Below are 7,756 nucleotides of genomic sequence, written 5' to 3'. Positions count from 1 at the left end.
AAATATTCGAGTTTTATACTTTTTTCCCAGATTCTACTACACCGATACCGAACAGGCCAAAAATTGAGGATAAAGTCAACAAAAATGTACCTAATATCTCAATAAACAATTTTGTGGAACATCTGAACACTCAAGGAACGTTTCTTCATGCTCCAAGTTCGATTATTTTAGAACATATTCTTTCCTGTTCAGGTCCGAAAATAACAAGCCTATCAAATTTCCTTGAGTTTTGAAAAGTAAGTTATTATTTAACTGTTTGTGAATTTCAGCTTAAATTATATCTATTCACTCCTTCAGGTTCAAAATTTAGTTTCAAATTTACATTACATCGGTCCATTCCTTCAAGTGTCTTCCACAACAATTTGTTTGAGAAGTTTCTTGGTTAGTGAGAACCGTAAATGCCATATTATAGCTAATTCGCCCAGAAAACTTAGCTAAAACATCAAAATACCAGAAATCGGGCGACACCGTTATATGGTTGTTTTACGTGGTGGCTATAACCTTCATAGCCTCATTTAGTATGTTAAATATACAGTTTTGGCAATCACACCACTCGGGTAGATATTGTTATTCCGTTATAGCATGTCGGTAATTATATCCAACCTGAGTTGAGAAACTTCAGAAGGTCTCCAGACCTAGTTAGGGTGCCTCAGCAAGATCGTGTAGGAATGGCGGTCCAAGAATTTTCAATCTTCGTTGCATTTGTACAGGGCAGGAGTGTAGGAGGTGTTCACACGTTTACTGCTTTTCTTCGTTTCCGCACCTGCGACAGTAGTCATAGTGTGGAATATGTAGGCGCTTTGAACTGCAAACAATAAGACGCACTTTGTCCAAATTTCAGAGTTCTATCTCAATTTTTGTGGATGCTAGAGTGATTGCCACCGACGGAGGGTCGGACGTGCAGATCGACTCTGAATTTTACCCTGATCAAGAATATATATAGTTTATAAGGTCGCAAATGATTAATTCACAAACGGAATGTTACAAACAGAAAAACAAACTTAATATACCCTCCATATTATGGTGTAGAGTATAAACATGTTTGAATTGTTTTTCCAATAAATATCAAACACGGTATCCAGCAAGGTTTTTAATGTCACCGAGTCCAAAACTCGTATAATTAAGAAATTAATATCGCTTCTTCTGAAACATTATACCAGAAGCAGAGCATGATGCCTGAACAAAAATCATGGAGTTTTTTTTAACATGTAATATTTTGTCAGTACTTAGATTTTGAAAGTTGGTTTCTGACTTTATTTTCTGAGATATTTGTTCGACCATGTTTTGGCAAAGGCTCAAACAGTGCTGCGAGTAGGATTCGGAATCTGTGAAGCTTAGTCTGTATCTCCCGACTCCGTGTATTTTCTTAATGTAAAGTTTTGCATTTCTTAGGTGGCTTGCACTGATTAATCAATTCGGGTAAAATTTCAAAGTTTTGGTGTTTTGACGACACAAAGGAGTATTATTTTATTTTATCGACACAATAGCTGGAATGGAAATATTCGACTTATACAATCTGCATTCGCGAATTCAAATTATCCATCTTTTTGTAGGTATTTAATTTAAAGTTGTTCAGGTTGCACTCAGGAATTAACGAAAACCATTCAGATAAATATTATAAAAGTAGTTTATAGAGAGACAAATACTGAGTTAATAAAATATCACGACAGACTACTGTATAGCAAATACCTTTCAAAGGTTTTAAAGATGGCAATAAAGGTTAAATATCAAAGATTTGTTCAATTAAAAACTTTTTGAAATATGGGACTGAAGTTAGAGTGTGATAACTGGATGTGAACTTTAAAGAACAAAACAACGTTATGTTCGGACCGAACTTTTCATAACTTCCACGACATTAAACCCATTTGTAGCTCTATTCGATATATTCGTGACTGGAATTATATAGGAATTGCATTGAGGTTCTGCAAACAGAAAGAAATCACAAAAAATCCATATTATAGCCGATGATCTTAAAAATAGGTTAAGATCTTCGAAATACTCAAAATCTTGCAGTAGCGAAAACAAAAATTATTCACTGCAGAAAATATAACATAAAATGTCTATTAAGAGCGAATGTTGTTAAAAAATGTTTGGATATATGTACCAAACCGAGAACATATATGGTTAAAAATTACCCGAAAACCGGTTAGAACTTTTTTTATGTGGACTATACCGTGTCCGGTATGGCTCATTTTCATTTGGGGCTATGTACCATTTTTCAAAATTGTATCTGAAATATTCGGAACTTTCTCTATTGCCTTTATACACTTTGTGTCAATAGTTCATATAAAATCATCTATCATACCTTAAAGTAGCTTTAAGTTACGTTACACAACATTTTAAAATTTCATGATTTTTGGTCAAGTTGGTCAACGATCAAATTGACATGGTTTTCCCAGCTAAGAGATTTGTTGAACACTACACCTAAATTTTTAGCACTGGGAACTATATCTAATTTGGTAGAGTAGTGGGAACCGTAAATGCCACATTATAGCTAATTCGCCCAGAAAACTTAGCTAAAACATCAAAATACCATAACCTTCATAGCCTCACTTAGTATGTTAAATATACAGTTTTGACAATCACACCACTCGGGTAGATATTGTTATTCCGTTATAGCATGTCGGTAATTATATCCAACCTGAGTTGAGAAACTTCAGAAGGTCTCCCAGACCTAGTTAGGGTGCCTCAGCAAGATCGTGTAGGAATGGCGGTCCAAGAATTTTCAATCTTCGTTGCATTTGTACAGGGTAGGAGTGTAGGAAGTGCTCACACGTTTACTGCTTTTATTCGTGTCCGCACCTGCGACAGTAGTCATAGTGTGGAATATGTAGGCGCTTTGCATGGTTACCAATATATACCGTTACCGTTGGACCGACAGGGTCCAACTTTGAACTGCAAACAAAAAGACGCACTTTGTCCAAATTTCAGAGTTCTATATCAATTTTTGTGGATGCTAGACTGATTGCCACAGACGGAGGGACGGACGTGCAGATCGACTCTGAATTTTACCCTGATCAAGAATATATATAGTTTATAAGGTCGCAAATGATTAATTCACAAACGGAATGTTACAAACAGAAAAACAAACTTAATATACCCTCCATATTATGGTGTAGAGTATAAACATGTTTGAATTGTTTTTCCAGCAAGGTTTTTAATGTCACCGAGTCCAAAACTCGTATAATTAAGAAATTAATATCGCTTCTTCTGAAACATTATACCAGAAGCAGAGCATGCTGCCTGAACAAAAATCATGGAGATTTTTTTAACAAGTTGGTCAACGATCAAATTGACATGGTTTTCCCAGCTAAGAGATTTGTTGAACACTACACCTAAATTTTTAGCACTGGGAACTATATCTAATTTGGTAGAGTAGTGGGAACCGTAAATGCCACATTATAGCTAATTCGCCCAGAAAACTTAGCTAAAACATCAAAATACCAGAAATCGGGCGACACCGTTATATGGCTGTTTTACGTGGTGGCTATAACCTTCATAGCCTCACTTAGTATGTTAAATATACAGTTTTGACAATCACACCACTCGGGTAGATATTGTTATTCCGTTATAGCATGTCGGTAATTATATCCAACCTGAGTTGAGAAACTTCAGAAGGTCTCCCAGACATAGTTAGGGTGCCTCAGCAAGATCGTGTAGGAATGGCGGTCCAAGAATTTTCAATCTTCGTTGCATTTGTACAGGGTAGGAGTGTAGGAAGTGCTCACACGTTTACTGCTTTTATTCGTGTCCGCACCTGCGACAGTAGTCATAGTGTGGAATATGTAGGCGCTTTGCATGGTTACCAATATATACCGTTACCGTTGGACCGACAGAGTCCAACTTTGAACTGCAAACAAAAAGACGCACTTTGTCCAAATTTCAGAGTTCTATATCAATTTTTGTGGATGCTAGACTGATTGCCACAGACGGAGGGACGGACTTGAATTTTACCCTGATCAAGAATATATATATAGTTTATAAGGTCGCAAATGATTAATTCACAAACGGAATGTTACAAACAGAAAAACAAACTTAATATACCCTCCATATTATGGTGTAGAGTATAAACATGTTTGAATTGTTTTTCCAGCAAGGTTTTTAATGTCACCGAGTCCAAAACTCGTATAATTAAGAAATTAATATCGCTTCTTCTGAAACATTATACCAGAAGCAGAGCATGCTGCCTGAACAAAAATCATGGAGATTTTTTTAACATGTAATATTTTGTCAGTACTTAGATTTTGAAAGTTGGTTTCCGACTTTATTTTCTGAGATATTTGTTCGACCATGTTTTGGCAAAGGCTCAAACAGTACTGCGAGTAGGATTCGGAATCTGTGAACCTTAGTCTGTATCTCCCGACTCCGTGCATTTTCTTAATGTAAAGTTTTGCATTTTTTAGGTGGCTTGCACTGATTTATCAATTCGGGTAAAATTTCAAAGTTTTGGTGTTTTGACGACACAAAGGAGTATTATTTTATTTTATCGACACAATCGCTGGAATGGAAATATTCGACTTGTACAATCTGCATTCGCGAATTCAAATTATCCATTTTTTGGAGGTATTTAATTCAAAGAAGTCGTTTTGGTTGCACTCAGGAATTAACGAAAACCATTCAGATAAATATTATAAAAGTAATTTATAGAGAGACAAATACTGAGTTAATAAAATATCACGACAGATTACTGTATAGCAAATACCTTTCAAAGGTTTATAAGATGGTAATAAAGGTTAACTATCAAAGATTTGAAGAATTGCATTGAGGTTCTGCAAACAGAAAGAAATCACAAAAAATCCATATTATAACCGATGTTCTTAAAAATAGGGTAAGATCTTCGAAATACTCAAAATCTTGCAGTTGCGAAAACAAAAAGTATTCACTGCGGAAAATAGGAAAATAGAAATGTCTATTAAAAGCGAATGTTGTTAAAAAATGTTTGGATATATGTACCAAAACGAGAACATATATGGTTAAAAATTACCCGAAAACCGGGTAGAACTATTTTTATGTGGACTATACCGTGTCCGGTATGGCTCATTTTCATTTGGGGCTATGTACCATTTTTCAAAATTGTATCTGAAATATTCTGAACTTTCTCTATTGCCTTTATACACTTTGTGTCAATAGTTCATATAAAATCAACTATCATACCTTAAAGTTGCTTTACGTAACGTTACACAACATTTTAAAATTTCATGATTTTTGGTCATGTTGGTCAACGATCAAATTGACACGGGTTTCCCAGCTAAGAGATTTGTTGAACACTACACCTAAAGTTTTAGCACTGGGAACTATATCTACCCGTTCGTTATTAACAAATATATTAATGTCTTGTATTGACAATTTCTTATTTTTATGTATTATCAGGCATTTTGATTTACTGTGATTTAACAGCGAACCATTTGCCCTGGCCCAAACATAGACACGATGTAGATCGTAGTTTAATTTTTCAATAGACTCATTGATATCACCTAGATGGCTACTTAAGTAGATCTGCACGTCGCGACGTGTCGTCTGCATACATATGGACACGATGGTGAACCAATTGAGAAGGAAGGTCGTTCGCATACATAGAAAATAAATGGGGCCCGATAATAGAGCCCTGAGGGACACCTTTATCCACTGGCAGTGGTCGAGATTTCGAAGTACCTGTGTATACTGATTGTAAGGTAAGACATTATTAGTTTTATCGATGAGGCAGAAAAACAGAAAAATCGATGTGGTTTTAAACACAAATTTTGGTGATCGACAGTATCGAAAGCTTTCGAATGGTCAAGAAGAGCAAGAAAGCATACTTTATTTTCATCAATTTCGGCCCAAATCGACTCGGAAACCTCTAGCAGGGCAGCAATACTGCTGTGGCCCCCACGAAACCCAGACTGAACACTAGTTAGCAGGGACTCTTGATGACGATAGTTCATGATTTGAACAATCTTCTCAAAGATTTTAATATATTATTTTTGCTAGATGTTAATATATTATTGAAGAGGAATGTAATATGGTAATAAACGAGGAAGAAGTACCCTTATAAACTTAGGATCTATCCCAACGGCGTTTGATTTTATTTCATCAAAACATTTAAGAGTTTCATAACATGATACACAACGGAAACCAAAATTGGCCTCACGAATTAGTGTATCATCATTAGTGGCATAGAAAGATCGATCGGCCAGAATAGTTGGAATATTGACAAATATTCTGTTGAGTTCATCAGCACCACTATATCAAGTGTCGTTAACATTAGACTTTCCGACATCAATTTCATTAATGATTTTCCATTTGTTTTTGCAATCAACAGCTGAGCGAAATCGATTGAAATAATAATCTTTTTTTTGTTGTAGAAATTAAATTGTTGACCGTCTTCTCGCAGCACGAAAATCAGCATATAGATCTGAAGTTTTAAATCGTTTCCATCTGGAATATGCTTTGTCTCTATCTATGATGGCTGATGTGATATGGGAATTAAACCGAGGTTTATGATTTGAGGTGGTTCTTTTGATCTTGACCGGAACGGTAGCATTGTACAAAGAAAGAATATTGACTTACAGAAAGTCAAGTTGTTGCTCAACATTAATAAATGAGTACATCTCCATCCAATTGATTTGGTTGAATCTGTTCTCTAACTTGCTGTAATTTATGTTTTTGTAATCCCTAAACGAGAAGCATCCATCATCTATTGGAGTGTTGAAATTATAAGCCAGAAATATCAAATCATGTTTCGAAAAACAAGGAGCGGAAACCTGATCATAAAGAAGGATATTATTATGGTTATTAACAAAGAACAAATCAAGGAGAGTGCTGGCAGATGAAGAAAAGTGTGTAGGGTGAGCGTTATTAGTGGGATATAGACCTAGTGAAAGCATACTATTTGTTAACAAGGAGTCAGTGAGAATATTTGAGTTAAAATCTCCTGCAATGGTTACATCATTATATCCAAGCGATACGTTTCCCAGAATATTGTGGAACTGGCCAATATCAATGGTATTGTTGGGCCGATAGATGCAACCAATAAGCATTTTGTTATTATTAGACTTAAAGTCAATAAAAACATGTTCAATATCATCATTCACTTTGGACTTGAGGCGGAATTTTGCATTAAGGGCAAAAATTTCTACACCACCCCAAGACGTTCACTATCTGATCTGAACACTTTGTAACCATGTCGATTAATCAAGCTATCGGGAATAAAAGAACTAAACCATGTTTCAGAAATGCATATTATATCAATGCCCGAATTCTCAAAAACGTATTTAAACTCGTCTGTTTTATTAACTAAACTTTGGGCATTTATGTGACAAAGTTTAATTCCTTTGCGTTGCTTGCTAAGTATTCTTACAATGTCATAAGTTGCGTCTTTGGAATCTCTATTTGTGTTATTTGATTGAGTCATAAATAAAGAAGACATTAGAGAAAGGGGCATCAGAAGCGCATATAAATAAAATATAAAAAATTAATATAATTACATTTTATAAAACTAGCTGTGTAAAAATACGAGTGAAATGTAAAATCAAATATCCGACATTCTATGATTGTTTTTTGCTAGAAGTTTTGCGGTACATTTTGGGAATCTTCACCCAATTTCCGAAAGTCGTAGAGTATTTTAGGGTTGCAAATGCAGGTTGGATCATCACTATTGTAGGATTTGATATAAACAATGCCACGAAATGTATACTTTAAGTGTATGGCTGCTTGTAGATACTGATAATTGGTATTTGAGAGGTTTTCGTTCACATAATATTTGGAATTTGAACTG

This window comes from Musca autumnalis, unplaced genomic scaffold (assembly GCF_047663935.1).
Source record: "Musca autumnalis isolate F117 unplaced genomic scaffold, ASM4766393v1 scaffold_208, whole genome shotgun sequence".
Classification (NCBI taxonomy): Eukaryota; Metazoa; Arthropoda; class Insecta; order Diptera; family Muscidae; genus Musca; species Musca autumnalis.
Note: the sequence above shows the minus strand (reverse complement) of the source record.